We start from the raw sequence: 23768 nt of genomic DNA on the forward strand, positions 1-23768 counted from the left end.
TAGTTAATACACTAATAAGAAAGAGAGTTCCAAACCTCTAGTTTTCTGTTTTCCCACTCAGACCACTCCCAGCTAAATTCTGAAACATCCACTGTTTATTGCATAATGTTAATGACAAGTAACAATAGTTATCACGCAGAGAATTCTAAGGTCTGACTCTTCACCTTTTACACTGCGCAAGCTTCAGAGTGTATGTTCATGCAGGTTGTGGTAAGTGTTGAGAAATATTGTGTAGATATTGCTTTGTACAAGCTTCTGGACTAAGGGACCAACATAGCTTCAGTGCCCTGTGTGAATCTTACAGTGCTAAAGGAGATACTTTACCATCTGTTATTAAAATATTCACAAATCAACCAATAACATGGTCGTGCTCCCAACATTCTGAATTGGCAACCTAAAACTAACCAACCAGTATGTTCTTTCCCTAAATACAACATTCATAAGTGAATCACACAAATATATGTAGTACCTCTGACAGTGACGATCGTTTAGAGATGGATTGGACCAAGGTGTAGCATGGTAGGTGTACATTTTACTTTTATTTAAATGACACCGAAAAAAAAGCTGGGTATTGTCCCGTGTCATAACCTTCTCCCATGTCCATGATGTCCTCCACTCCCTTTTCTCCCGAGCCCAGGATCCCTGCTCCTCCTGGACAGGCTGCTTGGTCCTTTGGTGGTAGGATCTTCTGTCAAAATTATTTAGAGATGGAATGGACCAAGGTGCAGCGTGGTAGGCGTACATTTTATTCTTATTTAAATGACACAGAAAAAACAACAAAATACAAAACGAGCCTAATCTGCGACCGTCTACAGTAGCATTGGGGCTCCCAAACTGTTATGCTTCGTGACCAACTAACAGAGATGTCTTTTGAGTCTCGACCCACCCTGAGGTATTGTATTATTTGATGGGAGGGTCTGGTAAATGACTAAAGTGTGATGTAAATGTAGTGTTATGTATTTCATTTGTTGTTTTTTGTTTGTTTCATTTTTGGATCCCAGGAAGAATAGCCACTGCCTTGGCAACAATTAATTGGGGATCCTAATAAAATACTAAATATTAAGGCCTGAGCAGTGAAAAACAAACACAGACCAAACAATAAGTAAAAATTAGATGAATAATACCCTCTTCCTCAAAACATTTAACTGAATGTAGATTTGAGTATGGCTTCTTGTGACTAATTTAAAGAAATGTACTGTATAGTTATGAAATTATTGGTAACAATTCAGGGTTTCTCTGTATCAAAAAGGGGCTTAGGTGGTGGGGCTGGCAGGTGGCATGGCAATAAGCCTGGTGGGTCATCTGTGCTGCTTTATTCTGTCCGCCTCAAATCTTGGGCAAGAAGATATGAGACTGTCATCTTGGCAGCAGAGAAAACAATTCTATACATTTTCACATGTTGAAAGACACTGTTGCCCTTTTAAAGTCATTTTCTTGCAATCATATACATTCTGCTACGGAGATGAGACAACATTTTGCCATTTTTAAGCTGATGTCCTTCAATTTTACTCATTTTGACATAATTGTTTTCTTTTGCTCAAACATTATATCAAAATCAATGGTGGCCTAATTGTCTAGCTTTTATTTAGGTGATTGTATATTCCCAAAGATAATAGGCTATTATTTAAAAATATATCGGTCCATTATCTTTTCTGTATAGTTTCTATTTGGTTTTAGTCGTTGGTCTAGCATTCCAAAGGTTGATTGTTGGAGTTAGCCCCACCCTTAGCCAAACCGTTATTCTAAACCATATCAAAATCACCTAACCTGCTTTGTAAATTCAACTAACCTTTGTTGTTAGTTCCCATAACCTCCCAACATAATTTTCCTTTGTTGTTGCAGCACAACAACCACAGCAAGATGTATATTACTATACATCATCCAAGACATGTTTCACTGATTCACGTACAGAATATTTCAAATTTCCCTGATTCCACATGGATCAATCATAATCTCCTAAATAGAAGCTCAAATAGATCTTTCATAGATATAAATTCAATCAACAACAAAAAAATCAAAAAAAGTACCAAGTAAGAGGATGTATCTATTTTAATAAATGTGGATAGGCAACTGTTAGGAATTTTATGAATAATGACTAAACAATATCTACATTTTAAATAGAACTATAACTAATGAAACTTATACTCTGTTTTATTATATCTGATTAATAATATTAATTCATAAGGAAGGGATTGTGGAGCATGAAACAGGGGGTAATTAAATTAAATAAATACCATTCCAGCCAGGTTGGAGAAGACTGGAATTGTGGGTTTTTAAGTAAGCAAAAAGGGTCATTAACCTATGGTTGAACCGACTCAACTTAGCTCTGGGATGTTTAGATAAGGCAGAGAGTGTTTTCCTGGGTTCTCCATTATCTGAAACTGTCTTCTAAATAGTGATGGATGAAGGTGAAGATTCCAGAAGATAATCTAGATAAGTGTGTGTCTGGAGTGAGCGAGTAAATGGGTTGGAATGAACTTTTCAACTTGTTGGAATCCTGGTTGATAGGAGGAAGGACAATTTATAACCTATGACATCATATTTTGTATATAAACTGTTGTTCGTGGTTACATGGCAGCGCGCTCTGAGAATAAATACTATTATCTCATTTTGATAAGACTTGTCTCTGTCTATTTTATGCACATAGGAATCTTACAAATTCATATTAAATAGACTGAGTGATTTAATTAATGTACAATTAATAGGAATTATGAAATTCCAGTGACAGCAACTTAATACACTGAGTGTATAGTATTTACGTCTCCATACAATATTTGTGTTCCTAACATTAAATACAGTGGGGCAAAAATGTACTTAGTCAGCCACCAATTGTGCAAGTTCTCTCACTTAAAAAGATGAGAGAGGCCTGTAATTTTCATCATAGGTACACTTCAACTATGACAGACAAAATGAGAAAAAATTGTAGGATTTTTAATGAATTTATTTGCAAATTATGGTGGAAAATAAGTATTTGGTCACCTACAAACAAGCAAGATTTCTGGCTCTCACAGACCTGTAACTTCTTCTTTAAGAGGCTCCTCTGTCCTCCACTCGTTACCTGTATTAATGGCACCTGTTTGAACTTGTTATCAGTATAAAAGACACCTGTCCACAACTTCAAACAGTCACACTCCAAACTCCACTATGGCCAAGACCAAAGAGCTGTCAAAGGACACCAGAAACAAAATTGTAGACCTGCACTAGGCTGGGAAGACTGAATCTGAAATAGGTAAGCAACTTGGTTTGAAGAAATCAACTGTGGGAGCAATTATTAGGAAATGGAAGACATACAAGACCACTGATAATCTCCCTCGATCTGGGGCTCCACGCAAGATCCCAACCCGTGGGGTCAAAATGATCACAAGAACGGTGAGTAAAAATCCCAGAACCACACGGGGGGACCTAGTGAATGACCTGCAGAGAGCTGGGACAAAGTAACAAAGCCTACCATCAGTAACACACTACGCCGCCAGGGACTCAAATCCTGCAGTGCCAGACGTGTCCCCCTGCTGAAGCCAGTACATGTCCAGGCCCGTCTGAAGTTTGCTAGAGAGCATTTGGATGATCCAGAAGAAGATTGGGAGAATGTCCTATGGTCAGATGAAAACAAAATATAACTTTTTGGTAAAAACTCAACTCGTCGTGTTTGGAGGACAAAGAATGCTGAGTTGCATCCAAAGAACACCATACCTACTGTGAAGCATGGGGGTGGAAACATCATGCTTTGGGGCTGTTTTTCTGCAAAGGGACCAGGACGACTGATCCGTGTAAAGGAAAGAATGAATGGGGTCATGTATCGTGAGATTTTGAGTTAAAACCTCCTTCCATCTGCAAGAGCATTGAAAATGAAATGTGGCTGTGTCTTTCAGCATGACAATGATCCCAAACACACCACCTGGGCAACGAAGGAGTGGCTTTGTAAGAAGTATTTCACGGTCCTGGAGTGGCCTCGCCAGTCTCCAGATCTCAACCCCATAGAAAATCTTTGGAGGGAGTTGAAAGTCCATGTTGCCCAGCAACAGCCCCAAAACATCACTGCTCTAGAGTAGATCTACATGGAGGAATGGGCCAAAATACCAGCAACAGTGTGTGAAAACCTTGTGAAGACTTACAGAAAACGTTTGACCTCTGTCATTGCCAACAAAGGGTATATTCATACTGTCCCTGGGAGGGGTGCATCACCTGAGTGGGTTGAGTCACTGATGTGATCTTCCTGTCTGTGTTGGCGCCCCTCCTTGGGTTGTACCGTGGCGGAGATCTTTGTGGGCTATACTCGGCCTTGTCTCAGGATGGTAAGTTGGTGGTTGAAGATATCCCACTAGTGGTGTGGGGGCTGTGCTTTGGCAAAGTGGGTGGGGTTATATCCTTCCTGTTTGGCCCTGTCCGGGGGTGTCATCGGATGGGACCACAGTGTCTCCTGACCCCTCCTGTCTCAGCCTCCAGTATTTATGCTGCAGTAGTTTATATGTCGGGGGACTAGGGTCAGTTTGTTATATCTGGAGTACTTCTCCTGTCCTATTCAGTGTCCTTTGTGAATTTAAGTGTGCTCTCTCTAATTCTCTCTTTCTTTCTCTCTCTCGGAGGACCTGAGCCCTAGGACCATGCCTCAGGACTACCTGACATGATGACTCCTTGCTGTCCCCAGTCCACCTGGCCGTGTTGCTGCTCCAGTTTCAACTGTTCTGCCTTATTATTATTGGGCCATGCTGGTCATTTATGAACATTTGAACATCTTGGCCATGTTCTGTTATAATCTCCACCCGGCACAGCCAGAAGAGGACTGGCCACCCCACATAGCCTGGTTCCTCTCTAGGTTTCTTCCTAGGTTTTGGCCTTTCTAGGGAGTTTTTTCTAGCCACCGTGCTTCTACACCTGCATTGCTTGCTGTCTTGGGTTTTAGGCTGGGTTTCTGTACAGCACTTTGAGATATCAGCTGACGTCCGAAGGGCTATATAAATAAATGTGATTTGATTTGATTGGTCTATGTCTAAATTGAAAGGAAAAAACAAAAACCCGCAGACACTCGACCCCCCTTTAAGTAGGGGTGTCAAAATAACTGCATCAAGCCTATGCCTGATTAGGAAGACATTAGGATCAGTCATGGGTTAACATTAAATCATTTACAAGGTTCAGCAAGGCACATCCGCAGGTCAGTCATAGGGTGTATTTTTTAGGATGTATCGGCCATGCAGATGCCATTGGAATATGGGCTTCTCCTGAGATTGAGATGCACTGTCTGTCCCGGTCTCGTGGATCATCATTCTCCCTAATACACTCCAGCCTTTTCTTATCACAATTTAAAACATTTCAAACATCAGAAAAATACGTTTCATCATGGCCACAAATTTCTCTGGCCCAGCCAATGATGGAATACACTAGTGGCTACAGTTGCTGCTGAGAGGGAGCAGTAGGTAAAGGTGCACAGACACGCAGGCTTTTTTTCAAGCCCAGCCCGGTATAAGTCTTTTTTAAATATATTTTAGAAAAAGGCTCCATTATCTTCACAAGATGAGCTATTGAAAGGCAATGAAAACAGGGGTGACAATAATTTTGAAAAAAAAGTATTGTTAAACAAAATCTCTTCCTCTGAGCAATTGTTTCAAATATAGTATAGAATCATATAATAAAACACAAACATGTAGCATAAAACATAGCTCAGTATTTCCATTATTTATTTTATATAGTCATTTTTGTCAATAATTACGTACTCCAATGTATGTTTTTGCACCTCTATTTCATTAATACTGTTGTGTGTGTGTTTCAGTGTGAAGTCGAGCGGTAAGGTGAAGGAGAAGGTGAAGAAAGAGCCCCTGGATCTTTGTCTGAAGTACGGCTTTGTGACTCCTCTCACCTCCATGGTGGTCACCAAGCCCCAGGGAGAAACCTCACAGGTGGCCCACAAGCCCAAGAAGGGGGCGAACCCCACCATGAGCCACCACCATGGAGTCTCCGGTGAGAAAAAATTCCATCATCATCATCACACACAATTCACAATTCTGTGATGATTTTTACAACTGCTCCTGCCTCTCACCCATGTTAAAAAGGAATGGAAAGAGGGAGGAGTAGGAATCAATGACAGATGTATCATGTGTCCATCTTTCCTCTACATCAGTAGCGTGCCGTGGTTCTGGGGCCTGGGCCTTCAGTGAAGTCCTACACAGTCCCACCCGAATGAATCCACCTCTTATTACCATCATTATGATGCCATGGCTCGAGACACTATACATTTAGACAGAAACACAGTATAACCAGGCGTTGCGTCACCTTGAAATTGACATTTTTATTCAGAGAATTGCAGGGGAAGAGTACAATACCTTTTCATTGTGCAGCTTCGTTGCCCTGCGTGCTTGTTGTTGAGCTGTAGATCCACTCAGGTGTCCCCAAAAGTTTTCAAAAGCACCATTGTTTGTAAGTGCCCAGCCGTACTTTGGTGTCTCGTTGCTGCCTTGGTTAGACAACTCAGGTTTGCAAAGCCAGTGTGGCTCCAAACACCAAATCGATCACTTGCAAATAATAGGCATTCCCAGCAGTACAGTTTGCAGTGCTTCTCGGAGCTTGTCTTTGTAGCATCAGCTTTGTAGCGTCGGCGTCTACCTCTCCTGACACTGTCTAACATTTCTTGAAAAGTTTGTCATGAGAATGGCGTTATAATTATATCTTCGACCAAATCGATATCTTCTCCTTCCGCCATTGTGGGTTGAAAAAACAGTTTAGTAGTACGCAAATGAATTTGTTGATTAATCGTTGATCAATTTAAATTTCCTAGTTTCCTAGTTGGTAATCCAATCAAAAGACGTGCAGGCACTACGCCTGCAAGCTGGCTCCTTTGTAACACTGGAGCCAGCCAGCAGGCGTACAATAGCCAACTCTAAAGCTGATTGGTTTCCATTCACTTTAAGCTACAAGCGCCCGCACTGTTAATTCTGAAGGCCTGAGGGCAGATTTTAGACCCCTGGCAACACATGATGGCTGAATATGATTGGATAAAATAGATGGATGGATAGATTATACAAGGCTACTAGCCTACTAAGTCTAATAATGATAATAGCAATACTTCTTATTATAATGAGAATAATAATAAGAGAAATAATAATAATAATAACCACAACATAGTTGTTTTCGTTACCAATAATAACTTTGGAAATGTGTGCATTTCTATCAAAGTAATTGCCTTATTACATTGTAATCATTTCTGCATGTCGTGTCATTTCTACTGTAGCATAATATTTTTGTGTATATTCCTTATAACCGCGGACACGCGAGGCTACGTTACTCATTTCATAACCTTTATGGTGTTTTATTCAATGCTTATGTAGCTACCTCCATTATTCTATTAGCTCTGTAAAACAATGCTAATTGTGTCAGAGAAGTATTGGCTTGTTGTATTTTGAAGCTACCCTGGAATTTAAAAATATATATTTTCTTATACCACTTGGTTGTTTTCTGAGTACATTCCACAAAGTTGTTCATCATGTCCGCCTTATCCAATGCCCCCATTTTGAGGCTACAGTCAAGCACGCAGTCTTGCTTTTCTCTCTCCCGTCCGGTGGTCCACCTTCCCTGTGGCCGAGATGGTTGATGTATGGACAGTGGAGAGGACATGGATGTCTCGTTTGTCATGCCAGTTTAACGGGTCATTTCGGATGTCAGTAGCATTGTTGATGAAATGCAGTCACCGCAGCAGAACTAGGAAGCGGACTTGGGAAAAGAGGGTGGCAAAGAAGGGAGTTGCAAACATAGGATCTGTGTTCCAGTATTCTCTTATGGAGTTCTTTACTATCCCCATGAGAAGGACTGGCACCAGGAAGGTATACATCTCAATAATTGTGGTTGTCCCCCCCACTCCTGGCTCTCTCTTCTCCTGTAGCTCCAAGGCATAGTGATTGGTCTCTGCTATGTCTCCCTGCCTCAGATGGAAATGACAAGGGGTGTTGCACTCCAGACTGGGACTCATCAAAGCAAACAGCAGGGCCATGAGGGGTGAAATGGACAAAGGGGTCTTCAGATTCAGGGTTGTCAATGACTGGGGGGCAACTCCTCACTGTCAGAATCTGATTCCTGACTTTCAGACTCATTGACAGAACTATTTTAAATCTCCAGAATTTCCACATTTGTGAGTTGTCTCTTTTTGAAAGACATTGCTAATGCTACAGCATAGCTCACTAGCTACATACATAAACCACAACACTGAGTGGCTCAGTGGGAGTGAGAGGTTACGTGAATGACTGCCTGCACGCGCCATTTGTTTCAATAAATCACTATAAGAAAATGTTTTGTGTGGTAATGATTTATATATTTACTGTTTTCTTCAAGTATCAGTGATAAATCATGCATTCCGATTCTTGCATAGATTGTAATGGGCACATAGTATGTGTGTAAAATACTTTTTGAAGGTTGTACTGATTATGATGAGCTAAGCTTATTCCAGCTATGTGTGGAGCCATGTTTGTTGACATATAATGCATTCTGGGTTTCACTTAATCGTCTGTCGGACCAAAGATGCTATAACAAAATGAGGTAAGTAAGGGTTCACTCATTTTTTGAGAACTTCAGGAAGTGAATGGCAGGATGTGAACGATGATAGACGACACACCCCTTCAACATGGAAACTACAAACAGACCAAATTCATCTCGTCTTCTCTTATTATCTTTGGTTTCTGTGAGGAAAACTGAAATTTATCATCGTCGGATTACTTTCGATTTCTACAAAGTGTTTTACTCAATTATTTCCATCAATGGTGAGCTCACCCATGATGTGATGAATTATAAAAATGTAATTGCTATTAGCTAATTCATATTGTAGTTTATGTCAGCCGAGAGTTAGAAAATATGACAGCTTGTGTTGTGTCAATCTTTCCTCAGTTATCCACTGAGGGCTAGGACAAATGTAGCCTACATTTTACAGTTTGGATGATTGCGTTATGCTTTAGGTACTTCAGTTAATATCTGAACATTGCATCCAAAAATAAACTGCTCACATTCCGGACATCACTTTATAAGGACTGTGTTTGTGTAAATAGTTTCAGAAAAAAGTGTGGTCAGCTCAAATGCTGTTTGTTGCGTCATTCAAAACTGGCCGTTCTAAACAAGCATTCTAAATAAGCGTTCTATTCACACGGGTGTGATCGTACGCTCAGGGACCACTGTAGAACGAACACACCCGTGTGATGGTACGCTTCAGGGACCACTGTAGAACGAACACACCCGTGTGATGGTACGCTTCAGGGACCACTGTAGAACGAACACACCCGTGTGATGGTACGCTTCAGGGACCACTGTAGAACGAACACACCCGTGTGATGGTACGCTTCAGGGACCACTGTAGAACGAACACACCCGTGTGATGGTACGCTTCAGGGACCACTGTAGAACGAACACACCCGTGTGATCGTACGCTTCAGGGACCACTGTAGAACGAACACACCCGTGTGATGGTACGCTTCAGGGACCACTGTAGAACGAACACACCCGTGTGATGGTACGTGTGAAAGTGTTAAGTTATCTTTACTTTTACTCAAGGATGACAATTGTGTACTTTTTCCACCACTGGTAAGCAGTATATAAGAGAACTAACTGTACTGCCTCAGTGCAGCTCCCGATGACGTGTTACTTTGGTGCATTACCTTTGTTGGAACCTCTCCAGCTTGTCGATAATAAACAATGACTCATTTAATATTGACTTTAGGTGTCCCGGGTGTTGATTTCCACATCAATGTTATGACACTTATCTCAGTCTAACATAGTCTAGCTCAATCTAACCCATAACATTTGAGGTGATCTTGAATATTTCTATTTTGTGCTCTCTGCGCACCCAAAAGTGTGCTCAATAGACACACCTGAACTTATGTAACCATACAAAAACATACAGTCACAATCGCATTTAGGCTGATCAACAAAACAAAATATCATCCCTGACGGAGTGCCCTCCCCCCTGTGGCCTGTACATGATCCTACCTTACTGGTCAGTGCCGTGGGAACACAGGCCAGCAGCAGTCCAAGGAGGGCGACTCGCGCTGCGACTCCCTCCATCATGGCCTCGGCAGAAATGAAGCCCCACAAAATGCACACAGCCTTTTAAAGAAGAACACTAAATGCTATTGGCCAGGACATAAAAAGTACACAACAGTCAGTCAATCATCCACCAATTTCTGACTATGACATGCTTACTGTATGTTTAAAAACAATGGGAGTGGAAATCTAATCCACTAAACATTACACCGCTAAACCAGACTCCATTTTCTTGCATTCTTTCTGGTGATCACATCACATATGGGCAACATTACAAAAAATGTTCTCTCTCCCCAGAATTGTTAGCTGGGACATCACTGAGAAATCGAATCCACTGAAGTATGCTGGCAACAAGAGGCCAAACATTTAGAGAAGTGAGAATGGACCAATAGTGTTAACGTGACTGCACGTTAAGAGCGGGGTGAGCCAGTCTACGGCCAGAGGTTGAGAAACACCACTGTGAAACCTGCACACAACAGAACAACTCAGCATGTGATGCTGGTAGAAGTCAATAAACACTGTAGAGATTGGTTACAATGTGTTCAGTGTGCATTGGTGCTGGAGATGTGGGGCCTGTTCCAAATGGCACCCTATTCCCTGTAGTTGACTACTTTGGTCAAGGGAAAAGGGTGCCATTTGAGAAGCAATATGACAGAGGCAGAGAGAACATGCTGTCAAGAAAAATTGGTGTATTATTTATTTCAGTCTTCAAAAATGTACAATCTTTGTGAGCGAGACAAGTGCTACTGACCAGTGATCAGGAAAGTGCAGGGAGAGTATAAGCTAGAGCAGATAAAATCAATCATACACAGAGCAGAGCAATCGTACACAGAGCAGAGCTTCTAGTGCAACCATCAAGGATCAGAGTTCAAAGAGAAAGTCTTGCTGTGAGAAGTGCATTATGAGTCCTATCAATAGCTGCATATGCCAAATGATGTTTACAGAGAACACACGTCTCTTTCTACATGGGATGAAAGATTTGAGTCTGAGCAGAACATTATGCACCAGAGCTATATATACACAGGACCAGTCAAAAGTTTGAACACTACTCATTCAAGGGTCTTCTTTATTGTTACTATTTTTTACATTGTAGAATAATAGTGAAGACAATAGTGTAGATCTTATAGTGAAATGCTTACTTACGAGCCCCTAACCAACAATGCAGCTTATAAATAAAAATAATATGAGTAAGAACAAGAAATAACAAGTAATTAAAGAGCAGCAGTAAAATAGCAATAGCAAGACTATACACGGGGTGTACCGGTACAGAGTCAATGTGTGGGGGCACCAGTTAGTTGAGGTAATATGGACATGTAGGTAGCGTTATTAAAGTGACTATGCATAGATGTTAACAACAGAGAGTAGCACTGGTGTAAAAGGGGGGTGGCAATGCAAATAGTCTGGGTATCCATTTGATTAGATGTTCAGGAGTCTTATGGATTGGGGGTAGAAACTGTTTAGAAGCCTCTTGGACCTAGACTTGGCGCTCCGGTACCGCTTGCCGTGCGGTAGCAGAGAGAACAGTCTATGACTAGGGTGGCTGAAGTCTTTGACAATTTTTAGGGCCTTCCTCTGACAGTGCCTGATGTAGAGTTCCTGGATGGCAGGAAGCTTGGTCCCAGTGATGTACTGGGTCGTACGCACTACCCTCTGTAGTGCCTTGTGGTCGGAGGCCAAGCAGTTGCCATACCAGGTAGTGATGCAACCAGTCAATATGCTCTCAATGGTGCAGCTGTGTCACCTTTTGAGGATCTGAGGACCCATGTCAAATCTTTTCAGTCTCCTGAGGGGGAATAGGTTTTGTCGTGCCCTCTTCACGACTGTCTTGGTGTGCTTGGACCATGTTAGTTTGTTGGTGATATGGACACCAAGGAACTTGAAGCTCTACAACCTCGTCGATGAGAATGGTGGCAATGCTCAGTCCTCTTTTTCCTGTAGTCCACAATCATCTCCTTTGTCTTGATCACGTTGAGGGAGAGGTTGTTGTCCTGGCACCACACGGCCAGGTCTCTGACCTCCTCCCTATAGGCTGTCTCATCGTTGTATGTGATCAGGCCTACCACTGTTGTGTCATGGGCAAATTGAATGATGGTGTTGGAGTCGTGCCTGGCTGTGCAGTCATGAGTGAACAGGAAGTACAGGAGGGGACTGAGCACACACCCTTGAGGGTGGAATACTACAAGATTCCATATGTGTTATTTTATCATTTAGAAGTCATCACTATTATTCTACAATGTAGAAAATAGTAAAAATAAAGAAAAACCCTATAATGAGTAGGTGTGCACAAACTTTTGAACGGTACTGTATATACAGCGCATTCGGAAGGTTTAAAGACCCCTTGACTTTTTCCACATTTTGTTAAGTTGCAGCCTTATTCTAAAATGGATTGACATGTTTTTTCCCCTCATCAATCTACACACAGTACTCCATAATGACAAAGCGAAAACAGGTTCTTATACATTTTTATAAGTATTCAGACCCTTTGCTACGAGACTCAAAACTGAGTTCAGGTGCATCCTGTTTCCATTGATCATCCTTGAGATATTTCTACAACTTGATTGGAGTCCACCTGTGGTAAGTTCAATTGATTGGACATGGTTTGGAAAGGCACACAGATGTCTATATAAGGTCCCACAGTTTACAGTGCATGTCAGAGCAAAAATCAAGCCATGAGGTCAAAGGAATTGTCTGTGGAGCTCCAAGACAGGATTGTGTCGAGGCACCGATCTGGGGAAGGGGACCAACAAATGTCTACAGCATTGAAGGTCCCCAAGCACACAGTGGCCTCCATCACTCTTATATGGAAGAAGTTTGGAACCACCAAGACTCTTCCTAGAGCTGGACGCCCGGCCAAACTGAGCAATCGGGGGAGAAGAGGAGGGAGGTGACCAAGAAACTGATTGTCACTCTGACAGAGCTCCAAAGTTACTCTACGGCGATGGGAGAACCTTTCAGATGGACAACCATGTCTGCAGCACTCCACCAATCAGGCTTGAGAAACAAGATTCTCTGGTCTGATGAAACCAAGATTGAACTACGGCCTGAATGACAAACATCACGCCTGGAAGAACCTGGCACCATCCCAACGGTGAAGCATGGTGGTGGCAGCATCATGGTATGGCGATGTTTTTCAGCAGGATCCTAGTCAGGATTGAGGGAAAGTTGAACGGAGCGAAGTACAAAGAGATCCTTGATGAAAACCAGCTTTAGGGCGCTCAGGATCTCAGACTGGGGTGAAGGTTCACCTTCCAACAGGACAACAAACCTAAGTACACAGTCAAGACAACACAATTGTCACGCCCTGGCCTTAGTTATATTTGTTTTCTTTATTATTTTGGTTAGGCCAGGGTGTGACATGGGTGATTTATGTGTTTTGTCTTGTCTAGGGATTTTTGTAGATTTATGGGGTTGTGTTCTTTTAGGTGTCTAGGTAAGTCTATGGTTGCCTGGATTGGTTTTCAATCAGAGGCAGGTGTTTATCGTTGTCTCTGATTGGGAGCCATATTTAGGCAGCCATATTCTTTGGGTATTTTGTGGGTGATTGTTTCCTGTCTTTGTGTTTTATGCACCAGTTAGGACTGTTTCGGTTTTCACGTTTATTGTTTTGTAGTTTGACCATGTTAAGTGTCTCTTATTAAAGAACCATGAACTTCAACCACGCTGCGTTTTGGTCCACCTCTCCTTCCCAGGAAGAAAGCCGTGACCGCAATAGTGGCTTCGGGACAAGTCTCTGAATGTCGTTGTTTGGCCCAACCAGAGCCCAGACTTCAACCCAATCGAACATCTCTGAAGAGACCTGAAAATACCGTCCAACCAGTCAGAGCTTGAGAGGATCTGCATAGAAGAATGGGAGAAATTCCTCAATTACAGATGTGCCAAGCTTGTGGCGTCATACCCAAGAAGACTTGAGGCTATAATCACTGCCAAAGGTGTTTCAACAAAGTACTTAGTCTTAACACATTTGCAAAAAAATCGTAAAACATATTTTTGCTTTATCATTACAGGGTATTGTGTATAGATTGATACAGGGGGGGGGATTATTTGATCCATTTTAGAACATGGTTGTAACATCACAAAATGTGGAAAAAGTCAAGGAGTCTGAATGCACTCTCTATATATATATTTACAAACGTATGTGGACACCCTTCAAATGGAAGCGTAGCATGTAAAAATCATCTGTCCCCTGGAACTCACTATCGAGTTCCAAACTGCCCCTGGAAGCAACGTCAGCACAATAATTGTTAATCGAGAGCTTCATGAAATGGGTTTCCATGACCGAGCAGCCACACACAAGTCAAAGATCACCATACGCAATGCCAAGCGTTGGCTGGAGATGTGTAAAGCTCGCCGATTTTGGAGTGATAAATTACTCTTCACCATCTGGCAGTCCAAAGGACAAATCTGGGTTTGTTGGATGCCAGGAGAATGCTACCTGCCCCAAAGCATAGTGCCAACTGTAAAGTTTGGTGGGAGAGGAATAATGGTCTGAGGCTGTTTTTCATGGTTCGGGGCTAGGCCCCTTAGTTCCAGTGAAGGGAAATCTTAATGACGATTCTTTGCTTCTAACTTTGTGGCAACAGTTTGAGGAAGGCCCTCTCCTATTTCAGCATCCCAAATGCCACCATGCATAAAGCGAGGTCCATACAGAAATGGTTTGTCAAGATTGGTGTGGAAGAACTTGACTGTCCTGCACAGAGCCCTGACCTCAACCCCATCGACCACTTTTGGGATAAACTGGATCGCTGACTGTGAGCCAGGCCTAATCGCCCAACATCAGTGCCCGACCTCACTAATGCTCTTGTGTCTGAATACTATGTCCCCGCAGCAATGTTTCAACATCTCTTCCCAGAAGAGTGGACGCTGTTATAGCAGCAAAGGGGGGACCAACTCCATATCAATGCCCATGATTTTGGAATGAGACGTTCGACGAGCAGATATCCACATACTTTTGTTAATGTAGTGTGTATATCTAAATATGGATCTGTTCTGCAGTATTCGACTAAAAAGTTATATTCAAACTGAATTGACTGAATGACTGTACAGTTACAAAAGAGTTTCAAACCATAACAAGCAAATCAGTAATATCCAAGAATTGCCAACTGGTTGGCAAAGAAAGCTATGAGGTATCGAAAGACACTGTTTATCTCATACACAACCACAGGCTTGACAGCCCTTTGCTTGGATTGTTTAGGTAATGTGATTTCTGAACTATTTTGATAGATATGACTGCATTATTTTACAAGATGATGTATGTTGCATTGGATTTAAATGATTGTGTCATTCAACACAAAACCAAACTGAAAGAAGCATTGACTTCCACACACTAGGCTGGTCTTGTTAGGAATCTCAGGACTACAGAAGAACAGTAGAAAACTGCATTTAAAAGATGACTTCTCTGTCATCAACCCAAAGCACTACAGGAGTTATTGTGTCCTTACGATCCTTATGATACAGATTATCACTGATTTTACAACAATGAAGAAACTCATAACTCACTAATAATTCAACATTATTACTTTTTATAACCATACACAAACCCAAAATATACAGTATGACATGTGTATCCCAATAGGTATTGCATTGTCTTTATAGTAGTCTACTTGCTTAGGTCCTGCAATAAATCACATATCATACCTGCCTCTAACATCCATATATGTCATACGTTACTGTGTACATCTAATGCATTAACCCACCAAAACCATACGGAGCTCTTTAAGGTAAATGACTCAAACCTACAGTGAGGCATACTGTAGGAGAAATCACCTATAGCCTGCTTCAGTACAGTATGAAACATCCACTGTTTATTGCACGGTGTTAACCAAATCAAATCTAATTGTATTTGTCAAATGCATTGTAAACAACAGGCGTGGACTAACAATGAAATTATTACTCAGTTAATGACAGCCAAGTAACACTAGTTATCACCCAGAAAATGCTAAGGTCTGACTCTCCACCTTTTATGCTGTGCAAGCTTCAGTGTCTATGTTCATGCAGGTTGTGGTAAGTGTTGACAAAAAAATGGTGTAGCTATTGCTTTGTACAAGCTTCTGGACAAAGGGACCAACATAGCTTCTGGACAAAGGGACCCACATAGCTTCTGGACAAAGGGACCAACAGCTTCTGGACAAAGGGACCAAAATAGCTTCTGGACAAAGGGACCCACATAGCTTCTGGACAAAGGGACCAACATAGCCTCTGGACAAAGGGACCAACATAGCTTCTGGACAAAGGGACCAACATAGCTTCTGGACAAAGGGACCAACATAGCTTCAGGACAAAGGGACCAACATAGCTTCAGGACAAAGGGACCAACATAGCTTCAGGACAAAGGGACCAACATAGCTTCTGGACAAAGGGACCAACATAGCTTCAGGACAAAGGGACCAACATAGCTTCTGGACAAAGGGACCAACATAGCTTCTGGACTAAGGGACCAACATAGCTTCAGTGCCCTGTGGGAATCTTACAGTGCTGAAGGAGATACTTTACCATCTGTTATTAAAATATTCACAAAACAACCAATAACATGGTCGTGCTCCCAACATTCTGAATTGGCAACCTAAAACTAACCAACCAGTATGTTCGTTCCCTAAATACAACATTCATAAGTGAACCACAAAAATATATCTAGTACCTCTAAAGGCTAAACCATACTCATAACATGACCACATTATCCTATCTTTTCTCAAATGACCTCATGATCGTCTCCAGAATTAATTGAAACTAATGTTCAAGGCACTTTAAATTCAAGTTCTTCCACATTTCTTCAGACTATTTCAAGCACTTGTGTTGTACACATTTCAATGAAGTTTGAGGAAGTTGAAATATATTACAACATAAATAGCAGAGTAATAAAGCAGAGGGTCATGGTAACCAGATAATCCAGGCTTGTAACCAGGGGTACAAGGCTTTTAACCAGGGGCTCAGGCTGGTAACCAGGGGTACAAGGCTTTTAACCAGGGGCTCAGGCTGGTAACCAGGGTGACACAGCTGGTAACCAGAGTGACCAGGCTGGTAACCAGGATGACACAGCTGGTTAACAGGGTGACAAGGCTGGTAACCAGGGTGACCAGGCTGGTAACCAGGGTGACACAGCTGGTAACCAGAGTGACAAGGCTGGTAACCAGGATGACACGGCTGGTTAACAGGGTGACAAGGCTGGTAACCAGGGTGACCAGACTGGTAACCAGGGTGACACAGCTGGTAACCAGAGTGACAAGGCTGGTAACCAGGATGACACAGCTGGTTAACAGGGTGACCAGGCTGGTAACCAGGGTGACAAGGCTTCACAGTGATGGCAAGATGGTGAATGGCTCTCTGCTGAGTTAGGACAGAGCCCTGCAGCACCTAATGTACACACTCTCACACAAAAACACACAGGGGTTACTGTATATACATACACATACTGTACACACATATGGGTGATTTACACACAAACGTGAACAATTTATGCACAAAGACATACAGTATGAATGAATAATATACAAATAGATCATGTAAATACACAAAAGCTTTATACACAACCAAATTAATGGATTATGCACAAACACCTTATTTATATACACTACAGCACATTCACACAGGTGATAAGATAGACATATGTCCTTTATGTACATAAATATGAGGTATGTCAATTGAGGATGATAATGTCACACACATTGATAACAGCATACGCTGAGTGTACAATACATTAAGAACGTTCCATGTTCTTTCCATGACATAGATAGATTGACCAGGGGAATCCAGGTGAAAGTTATGATCCCTTATTGATGTCACTTGTTAAATCCACTTCAATCAGTGTAGATGAAGAGGAAGAGGTTAAAAAATATTGTTAAGCCTTGACACAATTGAGACATGAATTGTGTATGTGTGCCATTCAGAGGGTGAATGGGCAAGACAAAATATTTAAGTGCCTTTGAATGGGATATGGTAGTATGTGCCAGGTGCACCGGTCTATGTCAAGAACTGCAACGCTACTGGGTTTTTCACGCTCAACAGTTTTCCGTGTTTATCAAGAATGGTCCACCACCCAAAGGACATCCAGCCAACTTGACACAACTGTGTCAACATGGGCCAGCATCCCTGTCAACATGGGTCAGCATCCCTGTGGAACGCTTTGACACTTTGTAGAGTCCATGCCCCAACGATTTGAGGCTGTTCTAAGGGCAAAAGGTGGGGGGCAACTCAATAGTAGGAAGGTGTTCTTAATGTTTTGTACACTCCGTGTGTATTCAAATACTTATTATATACATAAATGCTGGTTAAATAGAAATAGTTTACATTGTGGTAAGGGAAGGCTAGAGCTCTAACTACATATAACTCATTTTGGAAACATAGTTGGAAGACATGGTGCTACAGGGGTTAGAGGTTCCTGGGTTTGGGGTCGGGTGGTTCGTAGGGTGGACCAGGGGTGGTGGTGCCACAGGTTGGGGGCACGGCAGGTAAAGCAAACACCCCTGAACCCAAGGGGGACAGCAGCTCAGGCCAAAGGCTTACACAGAGGGGCGTGAGGGGCGAGAGGGGCGGGAGCAGCAGCCCCCCAAACATGTCTGGGCCTGAATGGGCCAGCATGTAGCCAGGATGGAACTCTGCCTGTCTCGGGGAGCTGGTCTTCATCACTGAACGCAGGGCCTGATTGTCAATCATCGGCCATGACAGGGGGAGCTGGGGGCCTTCAGAGCCAGGGGCTGTCCTGGCAGGTGCCTGAAGAGAAAGATATGGAGGTGAGCTTTCAGTCGCCACAGACTTTCACCTTGACTGTACCAGACCTGACTTCAAATAGTATTTGTTTTCTTTTAAATACATTAAACATTTGATTAAGTCTGCCTGCAGTGCCAGCTGGCAGGATCTGCACTTTTAGGACTATTCCATCAGTTCTATTGTGCCAAACATGCTCGATCAAATGCAGTTAACTTCTTGGTGACAGGGGGGCAGTATTGAGTAGCTTGGATGAATAAGGTGCCCAGAGTAAACTGCCGATGCTAATATATGCATATTAGTAATAGTATTGGATGGAAAACACTCTGAAGTTTCTAAAACTGTTTGAATGATGTCTGTGAGTATAACAGAACTCATATGGCAGGCAAAAACCTGAGAAAAATCCAACCAGGAAGTGGGAAATCTGAGGCTTGTAGTTTTTTAACTCAGCCCCTATTGTAGATAATGTGGGATATTGGTTATGTTGCACATCCTAAGGCTTCCACTAGATGTCTTTAGAATGTTGTTTGAGGATTCTACTGTGAAGTGGGACCGAATGAGAGAGGATTGAGCCAGGTGTCTGGCATTTATAATGTATTTATAATTTATTTCTGTAAATAGATGTGGCTCTCTGCACAATCACTACATGTTTTAGAACAACTGAACGTAACGCGCCAATGTAAAATTAGATTTTTTTATATAAATATGCACTTTATTGAACAAAACATACATGCATTGTGTAACATGAAGTCCTATGAGTGTCATCCGATGAAGATCATCAAAGGTTAGTGATTCATTTTTAATGTTTGTGCTTTTTGTGACTCCTCTCTTTGGCTGCAAAAATGGCTGTGTTTTTCTGTGAGTTGGTGGTGACCTAACATAATCATTTGTGGTGCTTTCGCTGTAAAGCATTTTTGAAATCAGACACTGTGGCTGGATTAACGAGAATGTTATCTTTAAAATGGTGTAAAATACTGTATGTTTGAGGAATTTTAATGATGACATTTTTGTTGTTTTGAATTTAGCGCCCTGCACTTTCACTGGCTTTTGGAGAGGTGGGACACTACCGTCCCAAATATCCCAGAGAGGTTAAATCATTTCATAATTTGATAGAAAACAAACACAATTTGAACCCAGGCCTAAACTATACACACGCTACCCCCACAAACACAAAACATACATTACATTTAGCTACACCACCACTGAATAATGGATAATACATAAACTCACATACATACCGTATCGAACAACTACTCACATCTGGAGCGCTGAACAGTCTGTCTCTTTTTCTGGGCCCCCCGGGGTCCTCGTTACAAAGTGGTTGCCCTCTGAGGCTGAGGGAGCTGGTCCGCGGGCGCCGGGCGACACCCAGGGCCTCCATGGTCCAATCATCCACTATCCTGTGAAGGGAGTCTGTGAAGGACTCTGTGTAGGAGGCCATGTAGGTGCCGGTGTAGGTGCCTGTCTTGTTGTTGCTGTTGTTGGTCTGGGCTTGGGCCAGCCCTGCTACTGTCTGGTGGGGAGGAGTAGAGCTGGCTGTCTGTTGTTGGGGTGGCTGGGTGGATGCACCTGGACCTGCTCCAGTCCCTGGGAGATGGACATACTGTTCACACCCTGCCTCAAGTTCAAACTAGCTCTGTTGCTAAAGCATGTTATTTTAACTAAATGTAGCTACCATGAACACTAGATGGCCAATCCTGTTTATAAAATGCATTTTATCTAATAAAATGTGCTTATGAGAGCAACTTTGCAGAAGGAAAAAAGGGTATAGGAGTAGCTACAATAAATACATAATTCACATAGATTGGGATTTTCTAAATGGCTAATGTCTTTGCTGCAAGTTACACTTACCCCTTCCACGCTCTTTTCCAAGGCAGAGTCGTTTCAGAGTTGACCCTAGGGGACAAACAGAGTTAGGAATCCATGCAGCATGAAGACAAAAACACGCAGTGTAAGTCTACAAACATACAGACACGCTGCTGCACAGAGCTGCTCAATGGCCATACGCAACATTATCACATAAACAGTACATAACACTGTGGGAAAGCATGGTTCAGTCAACTATCTGAATACTGGTGGACAAGGCCAATCATGCAGTCACTCCAGAAGTGAGCTACAGAACTATAAGAGGTCGGAGAGAGAAAACGAGAGCGAAAGAGAGAGAGAGATCCTAACCAACGGGGCACAACATAACAGTGGCTGTGTGTAGCCATGCAGACGGGGTCCACTAACGTAGGACTGCAGGGGCAGAGACTGGGATACATTGAGAGGATCTGTGCTGAGCAGACAGGCAGGAGAGGAGGGTAAGTGTAAGCTGAGCACACAGTGCTGCTGCAGTGCATCACTATACTGTACATGCACTACTCATCAGCCAAGCACAACAGACAGAGAGAAACATTTAACTAGACTAAATAACTTTTTTGCCCGCTTTGAGGACAATACAGTGCCACTGACACGGCCCGCAACCAAAACCTGCGGACTCTCCTTCATTGCAGCCGACGTGAGTAAAACATTTAAACGTGTTAAACCTCGCAAGGCTGCAGGCACAGACAGCATCCCCAGCCGCATCCTCAGAGCATGCGCAGACCAGCTGGCTGGTGTGTTTACGGACATTTTCAATCAATCCTTATCCCAGTCTGCTGTTCCCACATGCTTCAAGAGGGCCACCATTGTCCCTGTTCCCAAGAAAGCTAAGGTAACTGAGCTAAACGACTACCGCCCGTAGCACTTACTTCCGTCATCAAGAAGTGCTTTGAGAGACTAGTCAAGGACCACATCACATCCATCCTACCTGACACTCCAATTTGCTTACCACTCCAATAGGTCCACAGACGATGCAATCTCAACCACACTGCACACTGCCCTAACCCATCTGGACAAGAGGAATACCTATGTGAGAATGCTGTTCATTGACTACAGCTCAGCATTTAACACCATAGTACCCTCCAAGCTCATCATTAAGCTCGAGACCCTGGGTCTCGACCCCGCCCTGTGCAACTGGGTACTGGACTTCCTGACGGGCCGACCCCAGGAGGTGAGGGTAGGTAACAACATCTCCACCCCGCTGATCCTCAACACTGGGGCCCCACAAGGGTGCGTTCTGAGCCCTCTCCTGTACTCCCTGTTCAACCACGACTGTGTGGCCATGCACGCCTCCAACGCAATCATCAAGTTTGCGGACGACACTACAGTGGTAGGCTTGATTACCAACAACGACGAGACGGCCTACAGGGAGGAGGTGAGGGCCCTCTGAGTGTGGTGTCAGGAAAATAACCTCACACTCAACGTCAACAAAACAAAGGAGATGATTGTGGACTTCAGGAAACAACAGAGGGAGCACCCCCATATCCACATCGATGGGACAGTAGTGGAGAGGGTAGTAAGTTTTAAGTTCCTCGGCGTACACATCACGGACAAACTGAATTGGTCCACCCACACAGACAGCGCCGTGAAGAAGGCGCAGCAGCGCCTCTTCAACCTCAGGAGGCTGAAGAAATTTGGCTTGTCACCAAAAGCCCTCACAAACTTCTACAGATGCACAATCGAGAGCATCCTGTCGGGCTGTGAGGTCTGCACAATGCATCACCGGGGGCAAACTACCTGCCCTCCAGGACACCTACACCACCCAATGTCACAGGAAGGCCACAAAGATCAACAAGGACAACAACCACCCGAGCCACTGCCTGTTCACCCCTCTATCATCCAGAAGGCGAGGTCAGTACAAGTGCATCAAAGCAGGGACCGAGAGATTGAAAAACAGCTTCTATCTCAAGGCCATCAGACTGTTAAACAGCCACCACTAACATTGAGTGGCTGTGGCCAACACACTGACTTAACTCCAGCCACTTTAATAATGGGAATTGATGGAAATTGATGTAAAATATATCACTAGCCACTTTAAACTATGCCACTTTGTTTACATACTCATCTCATATGTATATACTGTACTCGATACCATCTACTGCATCTTGCCTATGCCGTTCTGTACCATCACTCATTCATATATCTTTATGTACATATTCTTTATCCCTTTACACTTGTGTGTATAAGGTAGTAGTTTAGGAATTGTTAGGTTAGATTACTCGTTGGTTATTACTGCATTGTCGGAACTAGAAGCACAAGCATTTCGCTACACTCGCATTAACATCTGCTAACCATGTGTATGTGACAAATAAAATTGATTTGATTTGAACTAGCTCAGAGAGACACAGAGGAGAAGGTGGGATGGGGAGAAGAGAAAAGCTAGAGGAAAAGAGATAAGCTAGAGGATGAGGAGATGAAGAGATGAGGGATAGGAGTGAGACAGTAAAGAGGAGGAGATGAGGAGATGAAGGATAGGAGTGAGACAGTAAAGAGGAGGAGATGAAGAGATGAGGGATAGGAGTGAGACAGTGAAGAGGAGGAGATGAACAGATGAGGGATAGGAGTGAGACAGTAAAGAGGAGGAGATGAACAGATGAGGGATAGGAGTGAGACAGTAAAGAAAAGGAGATGAAGAGATGAGGGATAGGAGTGAGACAGTAAAGAAAAGGAGATGAAAAGATGAGGGATAGGAGTGAGACAGTGAAGAGGAGGAGATGAACAGATGAGGGATAGGAGTGAGACAGTGAAGAGGAGGAGATGAACAGATGAGGGATAGGAGTGAGACAGTAAAGAAAAGGAGATGAAGAGATGAGGGATAGGAGTGAGACAGTGAAGAGGAGGAGATGAAGAGAAGAGGAGGAGATGAAGAGATGAGGGATAGGAGTGAGACAGTAAAGAGGAGGAGATGAAGAGATGAGGGATAGGAGTGAGACAGTAAAGAAAAGGAGATGAAAAGATGAGGGATAGGAGTGAGACAGTGAAGAGGAGGAGATGAACAGATGAGGGATAGGAGTGAGACAGTAAAGAAAAGGAGATGAAGAGATGAGGGATAGGAGTGAGACAGTGAAGAGGAGGAGATGAAGAGAAGAGGAGGAGATGAAGAGATGAGGGATAGGAGTGAGACAGTAAAGAGAAGGAGATGAAGAGATGAAGGATAGGAGTGAGACAGTGAAGAGGAGGAGATGAAGAGATGAGGGATA

At 43.0% G+C, this 23768-nt stretch overlaps 1 pseudogene; it reads right to left on the reverse strand.

The window, feature by feature from the left end:
* Positions 1-17139: 17139 nt before the first annotated feature.
* The window catches only part of LOC135541501 (serine/threonine-protein kinase WNK2-like), a 62711-nt pseudogene continuing 56082 nt past the window's right edge, over positions 17140-23768 (reverse strand).

Source organism: Oncorhynchus masou, chromosome 6 (genome assembly GCF_036934945.1).
Source record: "Oncorhynchus masou masou isolate Uvic2021 chromosome 6, UVic_Omas_1.1, whole genome shotgun sequence".
NCBI lineage: Eukaryota > Metazoa > Chordata > Actinopteri > Salmoniformes > Salmonidae > Oncorhynchus > Oncorhynchus masou.